This window comes from Ranitomeya imitator, chromosome 2 (assembly GCF_032444005.1).
Source record: "Ranitomeya imitator isolate aRanImi1 chromosome 2, aRanImi1.pri, whole genome shotgun sequence".
NCBI classification, from domain to species: domain Eukaryota; kingdom Metazoa; phylum Chordata; class Amphibia; order Anura; family Dendrobatidae; genus Ranitomeya; species Ranitomeya imitator.
Window position 1 is genome coordinate 793,117,199 of NC_091283.1, and position 12,372 is coordinate 793,129,570.

At 44.9% G+C, this 12,372-nt stretch overlaps 2 protein-coding genes across 3 annotated transcripts in view; one reads left to right on the plus strand and one right to left on the minus strand.

Annotated features, from left to right (window-relative positions):
* The window catches only part of NSMCE4A (NSE4 homolog A, SMC5-SMC6 complex component), a 34,117-nt gene extending 30,482 nt beyond the window's left edge, over positions 1–3,635 (minus strand). Inside the window, exon 1 of the mRNA XM_069753677.1 lies at positions 3,479–3,635. The gene's annotated coding sequence lies outside the window, so the exon portion shown is untranslated. The remainder of the gene's footprint in view (positions 1–3,478) is intronic.
* A 58-nt stretch (positions 3,636–3,693) lies between these two features.
* TACC2 (transforming acidic coiled-coil containing protein 2) overlaps positions 3,694–12,372 on the plus strand; it is a 166,755-nt gene continuing 158,076 nt past the window's right edge. Inside the window, exon 1 of one of the 2 annotated variants that reach the window (XM_069753675.1) lies at positions 3,694–3,926. The gene's annotated coding sequence lies outside the window, so the exon portion shown is untranslated. The remainder of the gene's footprint in view (positions 3,927–12,372) is intronic. The other variant, XM_069753672.1, reaches the window with a different exon arrangement.

Genomic DNA, 12,372 nt, shown 5'->3' on the forward strand with positions numbered 1-12,372 from the left:
GACAGACCATGGATGGCGACAAAAAACCCCTTTCTGCCTTTGCAGAGCCCAGCGTCCTCCCTCCTACAGTAAGTAGTGGATGAAGGTCCTTCACTTCTAGGCATGGCCTAATAGGAGACTTAGTCCCCCCCCTTCTCTCTCTTTCTTTTAGGGAGACAGGGTCCCTGCCCCTAAGAAGGATAAAGCACCCAGCCACAAATGTGGTGTTTGTTCTACCAGGCTTCCCTCATAGAAGAAGAAGCTTTGCCAGCAGTGACAAGGTGTTGCGTACCGAACAACCTTCTCTGATGGACCCCAGGCATTGATATAGCAAGTTGGAGGTATGTGGGCAGTGAGGATCTGGAACACCGAAGAATGTCAGGAGCTGCAGGACGGATGAAGTACAACCCAGCAGGGATGAAAGAAAGAAAAGCACAGTACGCACAGAAGGTGTAGCACACCTAGAGACTCAATCCCAAAACGCTGGTGTGTGTCTAAGTGAGCCTTAAATTGGTCTTGTGAGATGATGTTATTGATCCACTATGACCAACTTGCAAATACCGATGTGGAGCACAGCAGAGAGCAGTGGACCCAGGGGAAGGAAGTGGAGCCGGGATACCTGGGACAAGTGTGCAACACCGTTACTTCAGCATCGATTAGGGATATTAAAAACATGACGGTTTAGGTCTCTGTGGACTTCCCATCATTTGCTGAGTATCTGAGCTTTCTCACTTTCCTCATACTAACTAGCTGGGTAGAGTTGGTCCACATAACAGCTGTAACCCTGATAGTTAAAAGTTAATTATTATTTTTTAAATAATTTTGTCCACCATAGAAAATTATGAAACTTTGCAGGTCACAGTACTAGGGGATTTACTTTCAGTCCTGTAAAAAAATTGCACATAAGAAGCTTCTAAACCCTGCATTTTTCTAGTCTTTTTATCTGCCTTGATATCAGAACATACTGATTTTGGAGTACAGTTGATGGCAGTGACGGGTCAGCTCAGCACTAGTGATGAGCGTGTATACTCGTTGCTCGGGTTTTCCTGAGCACGCTCGGGTGGCCTCCAAGTATTTGTTATTGATCGGAGATATAGTTTTCATCGCCTCAGTTGCATGATTTACGGTTTCCAGATATGCTGAATACATATGAGGAATGCCTGTTTGTTAGGGAATTCCCACATGTATTCAGCATATCAGAAAGCCATAAATCATACAACTGAGGCAATGAAAACTATATCTCCGAGCAATAACAAATACTCAGAGGTCACCCGAGCGTGCTAGTGAAAACCCGAGCATTAAGCATACTCGCTCATCACTACTCAGCACTTGTCTCCTCCTCGGAGTTTTCTGCTTACACTGGTCAACGCAATTTTTCTGGCAAAAGGTTTTAAAACATATTTTAAGTCAATTTTGGCTGCTGATTACGAATATGAACTCTGTTTTTGGCTATCACATCAGGATTTTGAGATATTTTACTCTTATCTAATGTTTTATGATAAAAACACATGATTTTCTCTACTACATTGTATATTTTTAATCAAGGAATAACAGATTACAAAGTCTATGTACAGCAAATCAAATATACTTACAGAATTAAACTACAAAATATAAAAACACATACACATGGCACACAGATAAATGGCAGTTATTTGAACTTTCCTTTCTTGGCTGATCTGTGATGTACAGCTTCTGGGTTGTCTCTCATCAAGCTCCAGCAATAGACAGCCATCATGTGTGAGTCCCACCGGCCTTGATACCGTTCTTCCATTGTTTTAATGTCCTGATGAAAACGCTCCCCTTGTTCCTCGCTCACATCCCCAAGGTTCTCTGGAAAAAAGTCCAAATGGCTGTGTAAATAGTGAATCTTGATACTCATTCTACATCCAAGATGTCGCAGACTCATTAGTAGCTCTTCCACAATCTCTTCATAGTTGTCTGCTTTCTTATTCCCTAGAAAATTCTGCACCACATTACAAAATGCATTCCAAGCTCTTTCTTCTGTCTCATTCAATGATGTGATAAAATTTGGGTCTCTCATAAGTGTTCTTGTTTGAGGTCCATCAAATATTCCAGCCTTTTTCTTCTCTTCGCTAAGACCAGGAAAAGTTGAACATATATAGTTAAAGCATTCTCCACTGTGATTGAGCGCTTTGACGAACTGCTTCATCAATCCAAGTTTTATGTGTAAGGGAGGAAAGACAATGTCCTTCCTATCCACTAGAGGATCATGGATGACATTCTTATCGCCAGATGCCAAACTCTGTCGCTGAGGCCATTCAGTTTTCACCCAATGCTCTGCTGTAGCTCTACTGTCCCAGTAGCACAGAAAACAAGGGTATTATCATAACAAATGGGAATTATGCATGTTCAAAGAAAACAAAGATATTCTCACATTTATTGGGAGACTAAATGAAAACTAAATTTACCTTAGTGAACCGTATAAACACTACTTATATTAATTATGGTATTCTTGAAAATGAGCTATATACCTGTAGCGCAAAAACGTGATGTGATAGAGAAATTATAAGATCAGATTTGAATTCAGCACCCTGAAATTAGTCTAAAACTGTTCTTAAAGTCCATGCCAGAAATTTTTTTTTTCTTTGTAGACCAGTGTTATCAGAACAATTTCCTGCAACAACTTATCCCCAGAGTTAGGCTACGTTCACATTAGCGTCGCGTCGCCGTTGCGTCGGCGACGCAGCGGCGACGCAGCGGCGACGCGCCCCTATGTTTAACATAGGGGACGCGTGCGTTGTTTTGGTGGCGTTTTTCGCCACGTGCGTCGTTTCCGACGCTAGCGTCGGACGCAAGAAAACGCTACATGTAGCATTTTCTGTGCGTCCGATTTTCGTCAAAAACGACGCACGCGTCGCAAAACTTAGCTTAGCCTTAGGCTACGTTCACATTAGCGTCGCGTCGCCGTTGCGTCGGCGACGCAGCGGCGACGCACGGAAAAACGCGCGCAAAAACGCGCGCGTTTTGCGACGCGTGCGTCGTTTTTGACGAAAATCGGACGCACAGAAAATGCTACATGTAGCGTTTTCTTGCGTCCGACGCTAGCGTCGGAAACGACGCACGTGGCGAAAAACGCCACCAAAACAACGCACGCGTCCCCTATGTTAAACATAGGGGCGCGTCGCCGCTGCGTCGCCGCTGCGTCGCCGACGCAACGGCGACGCGACGCTAATGTGAACGTAGCCTTAATGAGACTCAGGTGCTGACCCGTTCACTGCCATCATCTGTACTCCAAATCAGTATATTCTGATACCAAGGCAATAAATGACAGGCGTCTGCAATCCGCTTACATGCAATATTTTGACAGGACAGAACACAAATCCCCTAATAAAGTGATTTGCAAAGTTTCATAACTTTCCATGTTGGACAACATTTTTAAAAACAATAACAGTTTATTTGCCCTATAAGCCCTTGTACTTACCTGAATTATGTAAGATAATGAGATGCAAATTGCACATTTGCTTCATTTATTTCTCACCTATATTCTTTATTTCCTATTTGTTATTTTTCCTGTTCCTCACAATGTTTTCAGCAACTTTTCACCTTTGGGCCGGTTCTGTCCCTGCCCCCCAATGTTGGTTGTACAGCTGGAGCGTCGCAGGCCCGTTCTATGGCTCTGGGATCAGATTCCTCACACTTCACCAGAGTTTCAGATCCCATTTATAGAAGCTTGCTGCATGTGACCTGCTCAGGAGAGAGGATCAGCCTTCACTGCCAGCAGGGACAGGAGAGGCAGAGGAAGGCTACATAGGAGCTGAAGTAAGTAGATAGCAGCCTGGATTATCCTAGAAGCAGAGCAGGAGACAGATGAGAGGCTGCGGACACATCTCAGACACTCTGGACAGACTTTGAGACAAGGGGCAGAGATTACCAGGTGACTCAGAGTGCACAGAGGACTGCTCCATTCCCTGGGATATGTGAGAAAGGTAAGAGACCATGACTTGTACACCTAAACGCTCTGGATCTGATTCTTTTAAAGGGTTACTAGCGCATAATATGTCATGTAACAGTAATTTTTTAAAAATAATAATAAGTAACTTTATGTACTTTCAACGTGACGTAGAGTAACAACATACACGGGAACCTATTGGAAAGCTTATAAACATATTGCTGTTTAGTAACAGTATTTACTAACTTCTCGAAAGTTGGCCAATGGCTGGTATAAGAGGAGTGAATTATAGATGCCAGTCCCGGCCAAACCTGTAGGCTAAGGATCTGACCTGACAGCTTTATAGATCCATAAGAAACGATCAATTTAAGTCTTAGACTCTGGGACAGGCTGGGATTTCTATCCGTAATAAGCGCACATAAAAGCGCCAATAATAAACTTGTCCGAAACTTGCCAATGTTTCGCCCTCTTCGGGGATTGAGCCTTTAAATCAACCTAGATTAGCAACATGAAAACCTCTTTAGGGCAATCACAAGTACTTATGATTATAAGGAGCAGTTGTCAGCAGAGCCTTATTACACAGCCTGATGATGTGTCAGATTGGGCATGAAAATAAGCAGATTTTGGTTGTAAAAAGCATGGGAAACCCAAGTTACCTCTGGCGTTTCTCCCTGGCACAAGGAATTAATGGCAAAGACCCTTCTGAATGTAAAGAGAAGAGGCAGGGATAGGTGAAAAATTGTGGATCGGTCAGTGTCCTTGTAGTCTAATCCCCACTGCTCTGGAATTTATAACCTATCCTTTGAATGGAAGATAACTTTAAAGGCAATCTGTCAGTAGGATCAATTCACTTAAACCGTCGATATGGACATGCAGATCATAGGAAGCTGAATAAAATGATACCTTGATATATAGGATCCAATGTCTTATTCCAGAGAAATCCACGTTTTAACATGTAAATGAGCTGTTAAGATATATTGGCCGGACATAGATCTCCCCGAGTATCTGCCTCCAGGATTTAAATGAAAGGGGGAGTAACTAGTGTGAGACATGTAATGACTGACAGTCTGCTCTAATGATCTACATGTCTCACACTGGTAATGCCCCTTTCATTTAACTCAGTCAGGCAAATTCTCCGGGAGATCTATGTCCGGCCCATAGTACTGAACAGCTCATTTACATATTAAGAAAAACATGGCTTTCTCTGGAATATGACATCAGATTACAGATATAAAGGTATAATTTTATTCAGCTTCCTATGACTGGTGTACCCATATAGACGGCTTTAGAGGATTGATCCCACTGACAGATTCACTTTAAGAATGGCAATAAAGCCTTTAATTAAATACCATTTTAGACCCCATGTAAAGGGTATATCCAAGAACTAAACATGTGCCTAAGAACTAACAGGCAAGCGCTAGTTGCTACCCACCTGCCTATTGTGCCTGGCCTCACTCATCGCCAGCAGAGTGATTACAGATCGCTCTTGCCGGGGATTCAGCTGCCTCTGCTGACGTCACATTGACAGAGCGGTTACTTCTTTTCCGCTCTGCTCTGTTGACATCGCGGGACTTTGATGTCATTCTGATTGACAGCCGAATTCCCACTGCCAACTGTCAATCAGAATGACGGAAGTCCCGCCTCGTCGACAGAGCAGGATGGAAAAGAAGCTGTTGCTCTGTCAACGTGAAGTCAGCAAAAGCAGCTGAATCCCCAGCAGGAGCAGTCAGTGACCACTCTGTGCTGGTGATGAACGGCGTCAGGAAAAATAGGCAGGTAGGTAGCAACTATCTGCCTATTAGTCCTCAGGCACATTTTTAGCTTTTCACAAAGTCTCATATATACCCTTTAATGATATGTCCTGTGTACAGAGTTTATGGTGTAGTGAAAACTAGACATGATCATGTTCTGTATATACATATAGGTGGGACCCTTTGCTCTCCAGCTAAAAACTTTATTTTGTTAAATGGTCCACAGAGCAGTCATTGGGGAGTTCAGACTGGCCCAACAGAGAACCAACAGCCAACAGTTCCTCTAGTGGGCCCAGTTTATGAAACAGGTCACGCAGATGACAACCTCAATGGAATCTAATATGGAGTCTGTCACTTGCTCTTGGAACAATTATTACAAGGATCAATCATAAATAATGAATTAGAATGTATGGATGATGTTATCTGTGCGCAGCATGATAACAGTGTAGCAATAGTCTTTTTCTATAGGCCAAAGGGACTTTTAGGGCCCCGTAGGCTCCAGGGCCCGGGTGCGATTGCAACCCCTGCACCTGTTGTAGTTACACCCCTGAGTGTAGGATGAATTCAAGTAGGCGAGCACATGGAGGGCAGATGGACCTTTGGATTTATTTATTTATTTGGTGGACCTAAGGTGCCCCAGTCCTGTGTATATGTGGGCAATTGAATTTGCTGCTGCTTTCATCTTTATGACCTAAATCACTTCTACTTATAAAGGGAATTTTGGATAATAGGTGTATAATGCGGGACCGCTCACAATGAAAACTTGTTAACAGTTTTCTGTATCTGGATACAATGGTAGTGATTCATATTGAGACTTGGATATTTGCTTAAAGCTTTTGTCAGCTTAGTCAGCTGTAAACAAGGACAAACACAGCCACCGCAATGACATATATATTCCCAGGCTGAGAGGAAATGTTCCCTAGCCCCCCAAAAATTCAGATTCATTTTTAAACGCTCTACCTATAGCTCCAAGGCCTGTGTGGTTACATACAAGTTAGCTGCCATGCCAGAAACAGTCTATGGATTATGGCCTTGTCGTTTCTGGACCCAAACCAGTTATCCCAATATCGCACTATAGAGCTGACATGACCAACCATCTGTGTTGCATAGTGAAAATGGAAGATCTTCCCAGTGCAGGAGGCAGACCTATGCCCAGGAGAATATGCGGCCACCTTTGGAGTCTCTGGCCGGTCTGTACTATCAGCTGCCAAATGTGGGAGATATTCTACACTAGAAGTAATGCTCACTATTATTTAATGAAATACGAGACTGATTTTCTGGTTGAATTTGTGCAAAAAATTAAAACCTTGCCACAGTATTATAGCATCATTCTGCAATAGTTTCACTAGAATAAACTCAAATGGTATCTGTCAACTCAAAAATGGGCGTCTGTGGACTGAGTCTGCAGAAGCCACTCCACTTAGCAGGTCCAAAGATCATTTTACTTTTCATCTTCTAACCCTATACAAGGATTTGGCCTTATCTGCCGGGTCTCCTTGGTTGCATCCATGGAATAGCTGCCGACTGGTGACAGGTTGACAAATAAACCGCATTTTATTCTACCCAGGTCTCTGACTCCATCCATCAATGGTCTCTTCTGTCCAGGCAGAGCAGAATTTAACCAATTTTTCTTCACAGGTCTCCCCCTGGTATCCTCTCCTGTGCTTTGCTCTCCTGCACGCTCTCTGAAATCAATTCGGCTTTCTGTATATCTCTTTCCGGGAGCTGCTGCACTGCGGCAACACAGCTCCGTAAACCCTCTTCTGCCTCAGACTGATCCAGTCTGTTTCCTGGCAAGAACTGAACTGACTTTCCCTCCAAAAACTACCTTATATATGGGGAGTCACAGAGTAAATAGGATCAAAAGCTCCCCCTGGTGGCCTGGAGTGTGAATGTGTTGCATGCTTGTGTTTACCTGGTGACAGTTATCCCTTCTTGCCTCCAAACGTAACATCACTCTCCCCGAGAGGAAAGCAATGCTACTTTGACGACCAGGACCCTGGGATGCCACAGTTGTCCATGGGGTTAACCCAGGACCCCAACGCTACAAAGCAACAGTGCTAAATAGCGATCCGCCATGGTGCCCAATATACATGTCTGTAGGACTATAGTAGAACTTGTAACTCGATGATTTGTAGCCTGTAGATAGATCACTGCTCCGGGGAGATCTGCTCACATAAGACAACAAACAAGCGCCTCCGTACAGCGTTATATAAGCCGGTGTCAGCTCATATTTCAGTGACAATCGGCTCCATTGAACAGTAGACAACAATATGCAGGCAAAGGCAAGTGAAAAGTGGAGCAATACACCTGCACTGTAGAGTAGAAGACCTCCGGATGCCCCACAGGCTGGGCGCTCCCGTTATGGACACCGCAGACTAAGCCTAAATAGGCATCTAGTAACTGGAACACTAGGTAATTATGGCAGGAAAATTATATTCCTAGCTGTTCCTCAATATATTGTATAAGCCATGAAAACAATGACATATTATACTTAGTGTAGGTAATTTGGCAGTGAAATGAGTTTTTCCAATAATGCACATTGTGAAAGGTACATAGATGTGTAGGGACAGGAACAGACAACCCAGCGGCTATGGCAGCTGGCAGGGAGACATGTGACTGGTATGCAGCCGGCTGAGAGGCATCATCTCAATTAACAAATAGCAAAACCGAAAGAAATGCACTGGAGTATAAGTTGGTATACATGCGGGGCAGCGCACCGAACCCTTGGCCGCACCAAGGGCTCGGTGCATAAATAATACATTTGCATATACAATAATACCGTTTTATTCCTGTAGAACTAAATGGAAATCTGTACTGCAGGCACGAGTCCTAAAGGGGCTAAGTCTCCTATAGGACACTACAAGTGGTTTAAATCAAGTTTTTGGGGGGTGATCGACTCACTGTAAAAGTTGATTGTGCACGTAAATGGGGAAGACATAACCATTACTTATGAAAGCCTGTATGACAGCGACAGAAGTTATATTTCTCAATAGTATAGAGCTGCTGTACAGGCTCAGTCAGATGCCACAGGTGTGGAGGTATCTTACCCTAGAGAAATGTCGCTAGCAGGGAGGGAGGTAAGATAACGAAAGACACTGGCCCAGATTCATCAAGGTTGGTTATTTGCGCCTCAATTAATCAGGAGCGTCTGAGAAGTGGTATGGTCCTTGTCACAGATCTTACTCCAGTGAGGGACTCTATTAACATTTCTGAAGTAAAGGAACATCACCACCTGTCATGAATTAGACGAGCCGTGATGCCATGCATCCATCCCACCCCAGCATTACCCATGCACCCATCCAAACCCCAGCATTACCCATGTATCCTTCCCACCCCAGCATTACCCATGCACCCATCCCACCCCAGCATTACCCATGCACCCATCCCACCCCAGCATTACCCATGCACCCATCCCACCCCAGCATTACCCATGCACCCATCCCACCCCAGCATTACCCATGCACCCATCCCACCCCAGCATTACCCATGCACCCATCCAAACCCCAGCATTACCCATGTATCCATCCCACCCCAGCATTACCCATGCACCCATCCCACCCCAGCATTACCCATGCATCCATCCCACCCCAGCATTACCCATGCATCCATCCCACCCCAGCATTACCCATGCATCCATCCCACCCCAGCATTACCCATGCACCCATCCCACCCCAGCATTACCCATGCATCCATCCCACCCCAGCTTTACCCATGCACCCATCCCACCCCAGCATTACCCATGCACCCATCCCACCCCAGCATTACCCATGCACCCATCCCACCCCAGCATCACCCATGCACCCATCCCACCCCAGCATTACCCATGCACCCATCCCACCCCAGCATTACCCATGTATCCATCCCACCCCAGCTTTACCCATGCACCCATCCCACCCCAGCTTTACCCATGCACCCATCCCACCCCAGCATTACCCATGCACCCATCCCACCCCAGCATTACCCATGCACCCATCCCACCCCAGCATTACCCATGCACCATCCCACCCCAGCATCACCCATGCACCCATCCCACCCCAGCATTACCCATGCACCCATCCAAACCCCAGCATTACCCATGTATCCATCCCACCCCAGCATTACCCATGCACCCATCCCACCCCAGCATTACCCATGCACCCATCCCACCCCAGCATCACCCATGCACTCATCCCACCCCAGCATTACCCATGTATCCATCCCACCCCAGCATTACCCATGCACCCATCCCACCCCAGCATTACCCATGCACCCATCCAAACCCCAGCATTACCCATGTATCCATCCCACCCCAGCATTACCCATGCACCCATCCCACCCCAGCATTACCCATGCACCCATCCCACCCCAGCATTACCCATGCACCCATCCCACCCCAGCATTACCCATGCACTCATCCCACCCCAGCATTACCCATGTATCCATCCCACCCCAGCATTACCCATGCACCCATCCCACCCCAGCATTACCCATGCACCCATCCCACCCCAGCATCACCCATGCACCCATCCCACCCCAGCATTACCCATGCATCCATCCCACCCCAGCATTACCCATGCATCCATCCCACCCCAGCTTTGCACATTTTGGTAGCTAGAAAAACTAGCACTTCCAGCCGATGGCCACGCCGATAACACCTGAACGGTTGGGGTGCCCGACCCCGGCTGATCAGACATTAATGACCTATCCTAAGGATAGGCCATCAATATAAAAGTAGAGGACAACCTCTTAATACTATTTTGATTGAAATAGAATGAATCCCACTATCATCCCACCGCGACAAGGTGACCCAATCTGGATGGTCCCATCTCTAGTATTAAAACTTTACCTTGTGTCAGCCGACCTCAATACAGATGGGGCAGAGCAGGACCTAAACCTACCTGTTCAGACTCCTGCCCAGCTAAGCATTTCATTTATATAGCTTCCGATTGGCAGGTGTCCGAACAGTCGGGCTTGGGTCCTGCTCTGCCGCATCTATACTTATTTACTTACTACAGGGTATATGCTCTTCTTGTTTTTTATCTTGGGTTTTGTCTGTTGAGTGGCCACAGTGTGAACATGCACCTACATCCTATTGCATGAATTCCAACTAATGTCCTGGCTCCTTTCTTGGTTCAGCTTCACAATTATCTTGATCGATTGATCCTAAGGTTTCTGGATGGACAAGGACAGCAGAGAGTCCCTGTAAAAGTATGGTTAACGGGCCACTTGTGCTCATAGATCACCAACCTAATAATGTCCTGTCTCCAGGTAATAGCGATTTGTGACGCACTCGGGTTATTACATGCACTGTAGTAAACAGTAGGACGCTGGTCTTCTGGCCCCTGAACAGTTGCCCCGGTCGTCAGTCCCTGTTTTTAGCGTTAATAACATCTCACATCAGTGATTATCATTCTACACAATTACTGGCTGACAATTATATAAGAACAGATCTATTTGTGTGTAGTGACCGATGGTCGCTTTTAACAGCAGTAATAATAATAATGACATCATCAGACGCAGGGTCTTGTGGCTGAAACCCTTCTTTGTTTTTCAATTTTGGCAGTTCATGTTTGGCTCCCTGTCCATGTGGTCGGATGAGGATTAGCTGTTGAGATCATGTTCCTTCTCAGTCGCTTAGCAGGACGCCGATAAATTTAGCTTAGAAAAACTCACACTTGTGATTGGTAGAACCCTAAACAATTACATGGACACCACTACACTATTAGATCTGCGGTGCTGGACATTCACAACATTTCTGGTGCCAAGTTAGCAGAATTTTACTTTCTTGAGAGATTCAAAATCACAGACTAAAGTTGGGGTATGTGCACATGACGTCTTTTTCAGGCGGATTCCACCTTAAAAAGCACTTAAGAATGTTATGAAGAATGAACATGTGTCAAAACAACTTGATGTGCTCATGTTCAGTCTGTTTGAACCGCCAAAGCCGTGAAGCGGCTAATACAAGTGACCCAGCCATTCTTCGCTTACTAGTTTATACGTACAGCTAAAAAACAGATGTCAGTAGCAAAGCTCTGGGAAAAACAGTCAAAAACACCAAGTTTTACTGAAGCATCTTGTGCTTCAAAAACTCTGCGGGTACACCAGTGTCTAAATGACACCATGGGCACAAACCCTCTAAAGGTTTTTATCAAGTTTTTAGATTGTACTCAATCAGTAGGATCACTGATCACTGGGGGTCTGAATAATGGGACGCCCACCAACCCCAAGAATGGGGGGGCTTCTGATGATAGGAAGTAACTTGAAACTTGGTTCAACTCCTTTAAAGAGAATGAGTCATCAGAAAATAATTATTTTTTTAAATCAGATTTTTATGTTAAATGGTTGAAAAAGAGAATTGTTTTAATCTTTATCATCTATATATTTATATAAAAACAAGTCAGAAATCTTTCACACCAGCCACTAAGCTTAATGCTAGATTCGTACTTACACATATTTATATCTGACCGCACAGATGACTTTTCAGCAGTCTCATTATCATTGCAGGCTGGATTACAATGACCCCTCTGTGTACTGTACCACTGTGTAATACAAGAGAACGGCGTCACACAGCTGGGCAGGATTATTACTGGCCCTTGCTCTACATTGACTAGAAGTTGATACAGCCCAATAGGCACCAACAATGGTGTCACACTTTTCACCCCTTCAGGTTTACTACTTTCTTATGTTCCTTCTATTTTGATGCTTGGGAGTAAAAAAAAGAAATTGGTAGCCAACTTTGTTCCCTTTTAT